The sequence below is a fragment of the Schistocerca gregaria genome, chromosome 3, assembly GCF_023897955.1.
Source record: "Schistocerca gregaria isolate iqSchGreg1 chromosome 3, iqSchGreg1.2, whole genome shotgun sequence".
Classification (NCBI taxonomy): Eukaryota; Metazoa; Arthropoda; class Insecta; order Orthoptera; family Acrididae; genus Schistocerca; species Schistocerca gregaria.
In genome coordinates this window covers 372,768,500-372,782,739 of record NC_064922.1, presented here as the reverse complement: position 1 = coordinate 372,782,739, position 14,240 = coordinate 372,768,500, and the positions used below count along the sequence as shown (strand labels likewise).

The following is a 14,240-nucleotide window of genomic DNA, read 5'->3' as shown; positions in this document are numbered from 1 at the left end:
TAGGGAAAAGAAGTATACGTGATCTTATAGATAATTAATAGTCATAGATTTATCTGAGCTTCTGACTATATCACTAACTTGCTGTTAAGTACCACATATCACGGATTGCTCCGCACACATTCAAAGTAAACCTGAGTAAAATATTTCGTGACAATTCCGGTTGGTGACGTAGCTAACGAATTTCTATTTATGGTGAACAATTTATATCTCTTTTAATTAATTACCCGGAGCAGTATAACTTTTGAAAACTGTTATGTCTAAGCACTGGAGCAGCTCTCTTACATAACACTTCCTTGGGGAAAAAAAAAATGTTAGGTTAAACGATATGACAACTCAACGCTAAAAATATATTATTACAGAACTTGTAAGACACCCACTGTACTAACCTGACCACTACGTTGTAAAATCTGTTGGTGCTGTGCTCCTTGTGAACATATCAACTTTTCTGTGAATACCAGTTTCTGAGAAATTTCACTCTACATTCAATAATTAAAAAAATTATCAACAAAATGAAATCAGCGTCGGGATCTAACATTGCTTCGCCTCTTTATCTTTATCTGGTGCAATCATTTGCATTTAGTTACAAGCTGTGTTCGAGCGGTGATGCAGAATTTAATGTAGTCCCGCTAGGAATACTGGAGAACTTCCGTGACGTTTGGACAGTATTTATTTCTTTATTTAGAGTAAGGTAAAAAATGAAGTACAACCAAGAAATTAGAACTACATAATTTTACAAAATAAACAGAACTAAAACACTAACTCTACAAATTAATATCTAATTTTGCAGCCCATTCAAGGACTGCCTCTGTCACTTGAAAGAAATGCTCTAGATTTTCAGGATAAACCCGTCTACTACATGTCTGATGGTCTGACGTGCGTTGCTGGAGTCAAACTAAGAAAATGAAGCAATCGGTTCAGGCTTTCTGCACACTTGTCATATGAGAGTCTGATTATCTTAATGAGTATTGTTGTTCCCCGTTTCTGACGATTACCTAATCATGCTGAAATCGACTTCTTGCAGCTATTCTACCAATAAGATGGGTGATTCCCTGGATTTTAATCACCTCATTCTAAGTGCAATCACATCAGATTGGGTTGGAAGCTGGGGAATTTTCATTTTCTTTTTCATATTCCTTGAGAGGGGCAGTCTGTCTTCGCAGATCTGGTGGCGAAATATAGCTTAGAGATGGTAACCATTGCAGAGGAGTAGATTTGCCGCAACCTGTTAACTGTGCTCATTGCTGCATTTAGCTGAACGTCGGTTTTTTTGTGAAATTTTACGCCATACTGGAACACAGTTTTCAGAAGCAGAATGGACCAGTCCTACGGAAGAACATTGCAGTGCTTTAGCTCTTGTGCCCCATGAGGTACCATTCAGCTTCTGTATGATGTTACTGTGCGATCTCAGTTTTGCTGCACTCTTTTTCCAGTCAGCTACATTATATTTTAAAATTCTGAAAAAAAATTGTACGACTTCGTTCTATCACGAGTTATTTGTGAGACGTATTGGTGGTGGAGGGTTTGGCCATTAAAGCGGACAATTAGCTTTGCATTGTCCATTTTAGTGTTTAGGCGAAATCAATAAACATCGGTCGTCGTTGAATTTGTTGTTAAACTTCCATTTTTTAAAGTATTCATTCATTGTGATTATATCTGAAGAGACAGTAATAGAGAGTTTCTGCCAGGTTGTGAGGGCTGGACGAGAATCGTGCGTGAATACCTCGATCGGTAAGAGCAGCGCCCGAGAAACACAAGGTTCCGGGTTCGAGTCCCGGTCCAGCACACAGTTTTAATCTACCAAGAAATTTAACTCTCGCAATACCAAATCAGGGAGGAAGAAATACTTGATGCCAACCCTTTGAAAAAATTGTAATCTAGTCTAGCTACTTTATATTTCAAAATTTTGAAAAAAAATATTTATTGTTTCTAATGATTTGTTCTACCGAATTCCACATATCTTTTAAAATTTTCACTTAAAATTAAACCAAAAATTTAAGTCTTAGTAGCAAATTTCACTTTCGCCTATGACAGTCGTTTTCACTATTTCAAGGTTCAGGGTCTTCTTACACATCAATACCCCTTTAAAAGCGTGTTGAGAGTAAAAGTCAACAATAATGAACAAAATCTGTATTTTTCTAATTTTTTGTGGTGGTCATGAAGGGCAAGTAATTGAAAGTGCTTTGATATTGCTGACAGTGTGCTAAAAGGTATTTTCAGGCTCTGCACCATGCTTATACGACAGTATTTCTTGAAAAAATATGTTGTTAGTATAATTCAATAATTTTAATGAATTTTGTTTTTATTTTGGGCCCCCTTGGTAATGCGCGTTATGGAAATTGCCTTGGTGTTGCTTTAAATGTTTTTTATTCCTACCAAAAAAGCTACTTTTGAATGGCGCATCGCAATGTTCCCAGGATTCGTGTACAAAATTTGCTTTGGGAATAGCCTGTTGCGTATTAGCTTCTCCAAAAATCTCGAAAAATACCCATGAAGAGCCTCCAAAACTTTTCAGCCGAATCCGGGCTCACCCTATGTCTTCAACGGTTGGTCTGGTCATAAGAAGATGCAGTTCCAGAGGAGGGCGGCAAGTTTAGTAGGACTGCTCAGCAGGAGAGAGATGGACGCGTAACTGGGACAGCGGCAGTTCCTGGAAGCGCGTAGCTTTCGCCTGCGCGGCTGGCTGGCACGTGCCACGGCAGCGTGCAGGCGCCGCAACAAAGCTCTTTGTTGGCCGCGCGTGACTGACGGCCTGCAGATACCGACAGCTGCCGGGCACGCTCCTCATTGCCCGGCCTCGGACCAAGGACAAAGAGGTCGTCGCCACCGGCGCTGCCCGGCGCCAGCCAAACACTGGTCACCCTCACAATAATTAGTTCCCCCCCCCCCCCTCCTCCCGCCCCTGCATCCTGCCATTGTTTGACACTGTGCTTTCTCCCGTGTTCCGCTAAATTATCGATTCATTTTTTCTTGGCGATGTTTCGACGACCTATCTAGTCCTAGTCGTTTTCTTCAAGTGCTGCGTCCGCAGCCCGTGGTCTAGTGGTTAGCGTTGCTGCCTCTGGATCACGGGATCCGGCTTCGATTCCCGGTCGGGTTGGAGATTTTCTCTGCCCGGGAACTGGGTGTTTGTTTTGTCCTCATCATATCCTCCTCCTCATCATCATCATTTGTGTCAGTGGCTAAAATGGACTGTGAAAAAAATTGAACCGGGTGAAAATTGGGGCTTTGTACGGGCGCTGATGGCCGCGTAGTTGGCGCCCATAAACCAAATGTCATCTCATCATCTTGCTATTTGGGGAGCAAAATAACTGATGGTGGTCGAAGTAGAGAGGATATAAAATGTAGACTGCCAATGGCAAGGAAAGCGTTTCCGAAGAAGGGAAATTTGTTAACATCGAGTATAGATTTAAGCGTCAGGAAGTTGTTTCTGAAAGTATTAGTATGGAGTGTAGCCATGTATGGAAGTGGAGCGTGGACGATAAATAGTTTGGACAGGAAGAGAATAGAAGCTTTCGAAATGTGGTGCTACAGAAGAATGCTGAAGATTAGATGGGTAGATCACATAAGTAATGAGGAGGTACTGAATAGAATTGGGAAGAAGAGGAGTTTGTGGCACAGCTTGACTACAAGAAGGGATCGGTTGGTAGGACATGTTCTGAGGTATCAAGGCATGGCCAATTTAGTATTGGAGGGCAGCGTGGAGGGTAAAAATCGTGGAGGGAGACCAAGAGATGAGTACACTAAGCAGATTCAGAAGGATGTAGGCTGCAGTAGGTACTGGGAGATGAAGAAGCTTGCACAGCGCAGAGTAGCATGGAGAGCTGCATCAAACCAGTCTCAGGACTGAAGACCACAACAACAACAACAACAACAACATAATCACTCAAGTGCTGCCAGTTACCTGGGCTATAAGCATCCTCTCATTGCTAATTCGAAAGCCTCTACATATGCGTGCTGTGGCGTTTCGCCACTCGCAAAGCACTGTCGTTGCTGCTTCATAATCCAACGACGTTGCAACCCCTTCCGGGTCCGCATCTCGTAGTTTTGGTTTCGCCCCACTGCCACCAGATCGCGGCGTCCCGGGTTCGACTTCCGTCCAGGGACTTTGTGTTGTCTCATCCCCATCGACGTTGAAGTCACCAAACTGGCGTCAAATAGAAAGTCTTGCTCCATGCAGCCGAACAGCCTCACGGGATATCCCAGCCCATAAGGCCATACCATCATTCCAGTACTTCTGGGACATATTCCAGTAATCATCTACGAGACGATTTTCGAGGTATAAGTTTTGCTGAACAGCTACTATGAAGTCTTCTACAACCAAATTCTCCGACAAGTCATCCGTCATTGGGGAAAATCTGTCGCACTGAAGGACGAAAAGCAGAGAACGGCTAAAACTATTACCAAGATTCATGGTCATGGCTTCATTTTTTTAGCATTAACAATTAAAATTTTATGACTATCCCTCGTAATTTTGAATCGCGTCAGTAGCTATTCTGGAACTCGGAATTTCCTGAAAATATCTTGTAGCCCTTCGACAATGACAGAACCTAGAACATGTTTGGAAGGTAATTACAATAACTTGCTAATGGCGGAACCTCGTAACAAATTTTCTTATATACGGGAAAACAGCTACGTCATTCATAGTATGACTTCTACGCTTTCTACATTACATTCCTGCAATGGTACAGCATTTCAGATGCTTCGTGTTCCAGGTTTCCGATGTTCCCAAGACCAATAGTCTATAGTCATAGTCATAATGTTACAGACCAAGAGTCCTACAAAATTTTCTTTTTCTTCCCGGTGACTCGTTTGTGATTGAGCTATTTCGAATACTCGTAATTTGCTTATTAGATACCAGAATTCCTTATCGGATTCCACTAATCTTAATTTCATTTGATTTTTGTGTTATTTGTACTACTGATATTCCCTACAAATTTTGATTTCTTTCATTAATATGCAAACCGGTTTCTGTGTTAAGGAATTACGACGTTCTCAACAGCTTTTGTATCTCGTCCTTACTTCGAAGCGGTAGGACAACGTTATCATTATTCGGTATTACTTCAGACTTTTCCTCTTAGGCTCATACTTCTCATGTTTTCCCTGCCAACACAAAAGTTAAAACGCGAAGCTAATAAGTTGCGTCCTTTCTTTTGCGCAATGTAGATCTTGAACTGAATGTTTATCACCTCCGAACAAGATTTCACCTAGCAATAAGATAACGTCTGTATTTATCAGTTCGTCCCTAGGTATTCACCAGATTATGGATGACTGAATGCTGGGAATACCAAATGATGTGAGATAGGAATGTAGGACATGCAGTAACCGTTTTCTCTCCATAATGTTACGTATTCCGTCATTTGGAACAACTAAACGCTGACCGCATGTAGTTACGATTTAGATATCTATTTTGCGGCAGGTTGCAGACCTAAGTTGTAATATAAAGCTTTGAACATAGCTGCTAAGGTTCAGTGACCGTTATGTTGGAACAAATAAGCCCTCGGTCACAAATATTAAGTCAAAATTGACCAGGTTTCGACGCTACTATGAGCGTCGTCTTCAGACTTAAACTAACTGTTCTAAAACATATTAGGTATATAATACATTAATAAAATTAATTCTGAAGACGACGCTCATGGTAGCGTCGAAACCTACTCAATTTAGTTAGACTTAATATTTATGACCGAGGGCTTATTTGCTCTAACATAACTAAGTTGTAATAGTATGGCAGATTAATTTATTGTAGGCTGTGACTTCGGAGTGCGAACCGCAACAGCCTGCTGTAAGTGTATACTCAAGACAAAAGGCTCCGTTAGTTGGAATAATGTTACTTGTGACCATATAAATCAATGACTGTGATCCTGTGGCTAACCAGTAACTAAACCCCCCAAATTCGGAGCAACCGCCAATTTATGTTGCTGTTGCCCTGGATTCATTTCCGGAAATTTACATGCTGTGTGACCGAGTTACGTTTTCAGTGATTTGTCCCTTTCACTTACCGGAAATTCACCTCTGTCGGAAGTTTGTCTGTGTGATACATACGAAGTGGAACATTTCGGAGTGAAGAAGAACGGGATTGTGCCTGGAAAAGCCAGCTGTTATCGAAACCACGTATTGGCCGATGTTCTGGCGGGCTGTCGGTTCAGAGCCGCCAGTGACGTCATTAGCATAAGCATTAAGTCCCGTTATCTTTTAAGACGTCACACGTAACGCCACTCAATCCGTTGATAAGGGAGCGGGCGTCACACGTATTCCTAAGAAAAGATACCGAACTGTGCAATTTGTGCCTCCTTGTGACGCAACACAAGAGGAGGAAAAACGATTTACCCAGAGTGATTTAACGGCGTTTGCACGAAGCTTAAGAGATCATCTGTTCTTCGTGATGTCCCTTGTTCAGAGAGAGTTAGGTCTGCATGGTATTGTTTCAAAGTAGTAGGATTGGGGGGGGGGGGGGGGGAAGAAGGACTGGCAGAAGTGAAGCTGTGAAGGTGTTGCCTGTATAGATATCAACCATTAGGAGGATTACTGCAAAAGGCAAGGTTCCATCGCGGCACCAGTTTTAACACAGATTCAAGATGGATTCTGCAAACAATGATCGTGTGAAACCTAGCTCTCTCTGTTCATCCACGAGACCCCTAAGGCTGTAGATGCCGGTGTACCGGTGCTCAGGTTAATGCCGTGTTGCTTGACATCCGGAAGACATTCGAAACAGTTCAGCGCTGTCACCTAATGAACAAAATACGAGCGTGCGGAACATCAAACGAGCTTCGTGATTGGACTGAATAGTTGCGAGCAAACAGAAAACAACATTACATCTGTTATAAACGAATTTCAGACCTGGCCAAAAGGAGCGTTATAGGGCCATAACTGTTTACAACATATATGAGTGAGTTAGTAGATGACGTCGGAGGCGGCACGAGGCTATTCGTGGTTGATAGTGAATAGAAGTTAGAACGCCAGCAAACCGTAGCGAATTGCAGTAAGACATGCAAGGGATCAAAGCTTGATGCAGGATTAGCAGTTCAAACCAAAATAAAAAAAAAAAATGTTGCGAATTACGCATAAATAGGCGCTAAGGTTCGTTATTAGTTTTTTGCTCGACTGCCGAACAATCAATGGCAGTAGCAACATCTATTAAGTATCAGAGAGTATGCGTACGGAGCGATTTAAAACGTAAAGACTACATAAAATTAATCGTAGGAAAGGCTAGACAAAGAGTCACTGGAAGAATTCTACAAATTTCCTTGTTCGACCGATACTTAAATATTGCTGTTTGGTCTAGGACCCTTAGTAGAAACGACTGATAAAGGTCCAACTAAGAGTAGCGTATTCGGTCAGCGCGGAAGAGCAACGGAGATGCTTATCCTATTCCAGTGGTAGAGTTTAGAAGTGAGGCGTCATACGTCACGATGACTTATAATCCCAGACGATTAACTTACAGCGTTGCTTCTTCCTACATACATCTTGCGAGGAGACTATGAAGCTAAAATTCAAGCTTCGAGCTCATATGGATGCTTATCACCAGCCGTTATTAGCCGTACTGTTAGCGACTGGAACAATAAGGTACGCCCCGCGCACATACTTTAAGATGACTTGAGGAGTGTAGATGTAGATGTAATTCGCAGGAAGTTCCAAAACTAGGCGCGTGCCACTGCGAAGTGAAAAATTTACTGTGGATACCTTGTATTAAGGAATGGGTCACCCTAGTATTCCACAGGTCCAATACCCTTTGTACTAGAGGCATTCAATAAGTAATGCAACACACTTTCTTAACCAGGAAAAATTCGGTTGAAAAAAATGCGAAATTTGTTGTGGGACTTCGTGGAATATTCCAGCCCGTATACTTCCAATAGGCAGCGGCACTGTACGTAGCCTTCAAAATAGGAAGCGTGTTCCAAGCAGAGCTATCGTCGAATTTCTTCTGGCGGGAAACCAGAGTATTGTGGGAGTTTGCGGAATCCCTATGGAGATCTGGAAGTGAGCAAAAGCACAGTGAGCCGGTTGGTGAGGCGTCTGACATCATCGCAGCAAAGCCCCACAAACCTGTGCGACCACCTGCGTGCCGCCGGGCGCACCGATGTGACTCCTGCAGCGTTAGAACGTGCGGACACTCTCATTCGAAGTGATTGATGTTGTCACAATCAAACCCCTCCCTGCGCAAGCAGGCGTCTCTGTTGGCAGTGCTGAGACAATCGTCTACTAGGTTTGTGCCAGCTGGATTCCTCGCCGGCCCAACAGAAGTCAATAAACAGCGACGTAGTACCATATATGCGGAACTGTTTGCGCATTACGAGGGAGGTTGTTGATGCAGCAAGACGTTGTCTCCGACGTCGATCAGTAGATTGGTACCATTGCGAGCATACAGATCCTCACAGTAAGGTGGCGTTAGACCGCTGTATTCAACGGAGATTACGTTGAAAAATAAGGTTATGTAGCCAAAAGAGAGGGGAATAATTGGTGCTTTGGAATGCTGAATAAAACCAACCAGTTTCCAGAAAACAAAGTGTTGCATTACTTATTGAACGCTCCTCATAGATGATATGTTGACGTCGGCAACCTTCGGGCCCTTAAATTTTACACCGCTACGTCGTGACGCTTGTCATCGTATTGCGTTATGGCGCTGGGCGTCACGCTGTGTTGGTGGCCACACTGCCCTGCCACTAATTCCGCGTCGCGGTAATTCTGGCTTTACGACAACCGCAAACAGGCAGGCGGGGGGAAACCGCTAAGCTGGCGGTAAACGTGTCCCTAGCCGCCGAGATAAGGCGGGGGGTGGCCTCGCAAGGCATCGTGACGCCACAGCTCCGGCGAAAGGTCATCGGGTCCGGAGATCGTGTCTGCGCAATCACCGGCCAGGTACTGGGGCGCTAGGCGCTGCAGAGGCACTCTAGTTTCGGCTTTCACCACTGCTCGGGCAGACATTACTCATTTCGCTAGCTCTAAGCAAATATCGCGCTTGCTTAAGTGTGGAAGCACTGAAAATTTTGATGTTCTTGAAGGAAGAACAGGATTTAACGTTGTCAACAGTAAGCACCGTTAGTGAATTGAACAAATTTGTTTCGAAACAAGACACTCAGTGCATAGCGTCGCCATTTTCTGTGTTGTGCAAATAATGTCAGTGTAGTACAGACACAAACATAAAAAGGGGTTAATGATGAACAATAACCACCTCTGGTGCATTATTACACATTTACTGCTCATTCAGTTCTTAGAACATCTTCAGGTTGCCGAGTTATGCAAAAATCATAATATAAAAGTTCTGGTTATTGTCAATAAAGTTTGTGATCATTGTTCCTGGATTTTATATTAATCTAATATACGTCAAGCAGATCATTTACATTACGATTTTAACGCCAGTCGGCAACCTGAAGGTGTTACGAGAACGAAACGGCTCGGAACATGATAAATGTGTAAAAATGCAGCTGCGGTGGTTTTCATTAAGCTTTGTCACAATAGTCAGTTCAGCTGTGTTGGTCAAAATGATCAAGATCGTTTATAGTGAATCTGAAAAAGTCGCTAAAGTTTTGTTTAATCTGTGAGAGAGCGTCGTAGAATGACTCAGAAACGTTAAGTGGGACTAGGTTTTACCTGATGGAAAAACGTACTCTCACGAAACTTGCGGGCGAGTGATTGAAGAGAAAAGAAGCTTAGCATTACCTACCCTGTACATATCAGCTAATGATAATCTACATCTTCGTCCATGTTCTGTGCAAACTACTGTGAAGTGCACGGCAATGAGTACTTTCCATTGTACCAAAAATTAGGGTTCTTCCCATTCCATTCGCGTATGGAGCGCGGGTTGAATGATTGCTTAATACCTGTGAGCATGCTGTAGTTAATCTAGCCCTATTTTAGCTCTCCCTAAGAGAGTGGCTTGTAAGGGGTTGTAGTAGAATCTTAGATTACTAACTTAAAGCTGGCTCTTTTTTAGCAGGCTTTAACGGGACAGTGGGCGTCTATGTTAAATCAAAGAGATTCGCGTCCAGAAGGATGTGTGGCGACTTTTTTCCTGCATAGTGGCCGCGAATCTAGTAAGGGAGGGGTGTTCAATAAGTAACGCAACCACATTATTTTTTCTGAAAGCAGGTTGCCTTTATCCAGCTGGCCTCTGTGGCCGAGCGTGGTTCTAGCCGCTTCAGTCAGGAGCCGCGCTGCCGCTACGGTAGCAGGTTCGAATCCCGAATCGGGCATGGATGTGTGTGATGTCCTTAGGTTAGTCAGGTTTAAGTAGTGGTAAGTCTAGCGGACTCATGACCGCAAATGTTAAGTCCCATAGTGCTAAGAACCACTTCAGCCAATTGCTTTTATTCAGGATTCCCATACACCATGTTATTTCCCATTCTTTTCGGTACAAAACCGTATCTTTCAACATAATTTCCTATATGGCCGCATGGTACCATTCTATCGGTCGACGTCGGAGCCAACGTCTTTCTGCATCAACAACCTTCCGATCGTCTACTTGCTGCTTCCCGCGAAGTGCGTCTTTAATCGGGCCAGACAGGTATATCGGAAGGTGCGTGATCTGGGCGGCTACACACATCTGAGTATCCCAACTAATGGATGAGTGTGTTAGCACTGCCAATAAAGACGTGCAGCACAAGATGTTTGATTGTCAGCCATTGTCACGTTCCAATACTGAAGGACTCACGGCTTTATGTCGCCCGCCGGAACACGGATGATCGGACAGGTTTGCGCAACCTTGTTACGTTGATGACAGACGCTTCGTCCAAGGACGTGCCGGACTTGTATTTACTGACAGGTTCAAAAATTGCTCTGAACAGTATGGGACTTACCTGCTGAGGTCATCAGTCCCCTAGAACGTAGAACTACTTAAACGTAACTAACCTAAGGACACCACACACATCCATGCCCGAGGCAAGATTCGAACCTGCGACCGTAGCGGTCGCGCGGCTCCAGACTGTAGCGCCTGGAACTGCTCGGCCACCCCGACCGGCTACTGACAGGTCTCCGCAGCCATTTTGCACCTATGAAAATCTACCATGCTCTGGTTTCCCGCCAAAAGAAACTCAATAACAGCTCTGTGCTTTGAACGCACCACCGTTATAAACGGTATTTTGAAGGTTACGTACAGCACCGGCACCTGTCGAAACTTAATGGAACTGTAGGAGCTGAAGCGGAAATATTCCTTGGTGTCTCACAACAAATTTCGCATTTTTTCAACCGAAACTGTCCTGAAGAAAATTATGCTGCAATACTTATTGAAAGCCTCTCGTATTATGCAGCTAGCGCGACACATCATGCGGCGGGTGCCTTGCAGGGTACGATCGTGGGTGTCTGAGCGGGCTTTCTGCCGTTGCTTCACCATTGACACTGCTGCCACTCCCTAGCACAGTCAACACCGCCCACTGGGCGTCTCGAGCGCTGGACTCTCTTCAGAGCGTGGGCGGAGCTTCCGTGGTAAACACGGCGCAGAGGCGCCCGTACACCAGTGCCCGCTTGAGACAATGCCCCCAGTTATGTGTGCGCTCCCACAAGGTGCGCTGTTTGCTCGCACTCACACAAACGCCTGGCGTATCCGGCGGGAACCTGGCTGGACTAAAAAGAAAAAAAAAATATCGCCGCTCTTGCTATCGCTGCACTTTACGGCAAACAGAGCGTGGTATCTGGGTGGGAAATCGCTGTTTCCACAGGGAACGGCGAGGAGCGCTGGCCGCTGGGTGCAGCTTCCTCCGACGCTAAAGCACCCGCCGCTCTGTGTTACACAAGATCTGCGTCATCCGCTGTTGGATTATTCATTTGCAGCTCAGTTTCCGGCTTATCCCAGTCGCTTTGGCGTTCGTCAAATCACTTCCAAATACTCAATGTGCATTCTGTTCACTAAATTACGCTGCCAGATAAAGAACAATGAAGCACCAAGAAGACATGGTCGGTTGTCAACGTAACTTCGTACACGCGCACACCTTTGGCAGGTATGTAAGTGATTATGAGTTGTAGTTCACAGTGACAGGTTGAGCGATCACCAAAGTGCATTACTGCTGCACGTGTGTGGTGTCCTTTCCAGGTCTGGCATATCATATGAGAGGCGTGAACAGCGTCAGATCTTAAGAGGAAGGACACGGAGGCGACACGTACCCGTATGAGGGAGCGCTATCAGCAGTTGAAACCTTTTGAAACAGACCTCATTGTCAGCCTCAATTTGGGCTGCTGGGCGAATTGTGATGTATCGAGATTGGTGGGGATTTGGAATGCGAGGACGGTCGGATGTTGCACTGTAAGGGAAAGTGAAGCCAGGCAACGTTCCGGTCCACCACCTGTGTCCAACGCAATGGAGGATCGCGGAATTGTGCACCAAGCACATCGCAGCCCTTCATTTAACGACCGATAGCAGCGGCGTTTGCGTAGAGTCATGAGTACTAACAGACAAGCAACACTGCGTGAAACAGCCGCAGAAATCAATGTGTGACGTACGACGAACATGTCCGTTAGGATAGTGCGGCGAAATTTGACCTCAATGGCCTCTTAATAAATTTTTGAATTTCATTTTTAATTCAAAAGGTTTAAATTTTTCTTTAGGACGAGAAGAGGCGAGTGGCTTTACTGACAGTACGACATCGCCTGCAGCACCTCTCCTGGGCTCGTGACCATATCGGTTGAATCCTGGATTACTGGAAAACCGTGACCTGGTCAGATAAGTCCCAATTTCAGTTGGTAATAACTGATGGTAGGATTAGAGTTTGGCGGAGACCCCCCCATGGATCCAAGTTGTTAACAAGGCACCCAGCAATGTGTGATGGCTCTATAACAGTGTGGGCTGTGTTTACATTACATGGAACCGACGGTTAGTTGGAAATAGTTATGTTAGGCTACTTGGTGAGCATTTGTAGCCCTCCATGGACTTCATGTTCCTACACGACGATAATTTTTGTCGATGTCAATGCGCCTTGTCACCGGGCCACAACTGTTGGCGATTGCTCTGAAGACCATTCTGGACAGCTCGAGAGGATGGTTTGGTCACCTAGATCGCTCAACATTAATCCCATCGAACATTTATGGTACATAATCGAGAGGTCAGTTCGTGCTCAAAATCCTGCACCGGCAGTACTAACGAAATTATGAACGGCTGCAGAGGTAGCACGGTGAATATTTCTGCAGATGACTTCCAACGACTTGTTGAGTCCATGCCTCACCGAATTGTGCACTGCGGTGGACAAAGGGGAGGTCCGACGCGATATTAGGAGGTATCCCATGACTTTGGTCACCTCGGTGTGCGAACGGATGTACTTTACACCCTTTACCGGATTACGAGTTTGGAGGTACACCCCGCTTTCGTGGTCTGTAGGGCCATGCGTCCCGTGGGAGAGGCTGAGGACCGGTGGGAATGCGCAGACCTGGATGTGTCTGGGGCTCCCAGCAGGTGGCAGACGGCAGACGCAAGAAGCGGCGCGCTCCAGTTCTGAAGGCCGCCATAACGGTGCTGCCCGCCGAGCTGCGCTTCTTCGCGGAAGGCCGCCGCGGCGCCCCACTGCAGCGGCTAATGGCCGTGCACTGTCTGCCGTCCGGCTGCCGCCGCTGCAATTTTGGCGCCCCGAGTTCATTTTCGCGCTGGTCAGGGTCACAGACGGTTACTCCGCTAACAGATTTTTCCTCGTCCAGTTGCTTCCAACAATTTTGTTGTGTAAGATACAATACTGTCGCGAAACTTGTAATGGATTAAACAGTGCGCCGGACCAGGACTCGAACCCAGTACCTTCCGTGGGCGACGCACTTCCCATCTGATCTAACCAGACATGGATCACGGCTCCGCCCTCACATCCCTTACTTCTGTTAGTTCCTCTCCCTTACTTTCGAAGTCCCTGCCCAGCACACGGTATTGACCTGCTAGCAATTTTCAAAACAGTGCATATTCCGCTGCGAAGTGAAAATTTCGTGGTGGACAGAATACTGTCACGTTATATCGTTCCCCATCTATGTGGTTTTCCCTTTGTACATGACTCGCAGCCTGTAGTACCAAGTTCCATTCCATAGCCTTCCTCGAACTTCTCAAGTTTTGTCCCACTTCCCTATTGCTGCTGAACCTCCGCTGCGGCTAGATCAACACCTTTCCGGTTGGTCCTTCTTTTTTTAAGTTTTTGGATTGCGGGGGAATTCATAAAGAAATATGTGTGGAATCTTATGGGACTTAACTGCTAAGGTCATCAGTCCCTAAGATTAACACTACTTAACCTAAATTATCCTAGGGACGGACACACACACCCATGCCCGAGGGAGGACTCGAACCTCCG

The 14,240-nt window shown here is 45.2% G+C and overlaps 1 protein-coding gene across 1 annotated transcript in view; it reads right to left on the bottom strand.

Moving 5' to 3' along the window:
* Positions 1-14,240, bottom strand: part of LOC126353997 (probable serine/threonine-protein kinase fhkE) — a 203,558-nt gene that overhangs the window by 138,258 nt on the left and 51,060 nt on the right. The window lies entirely within an intron of this gene.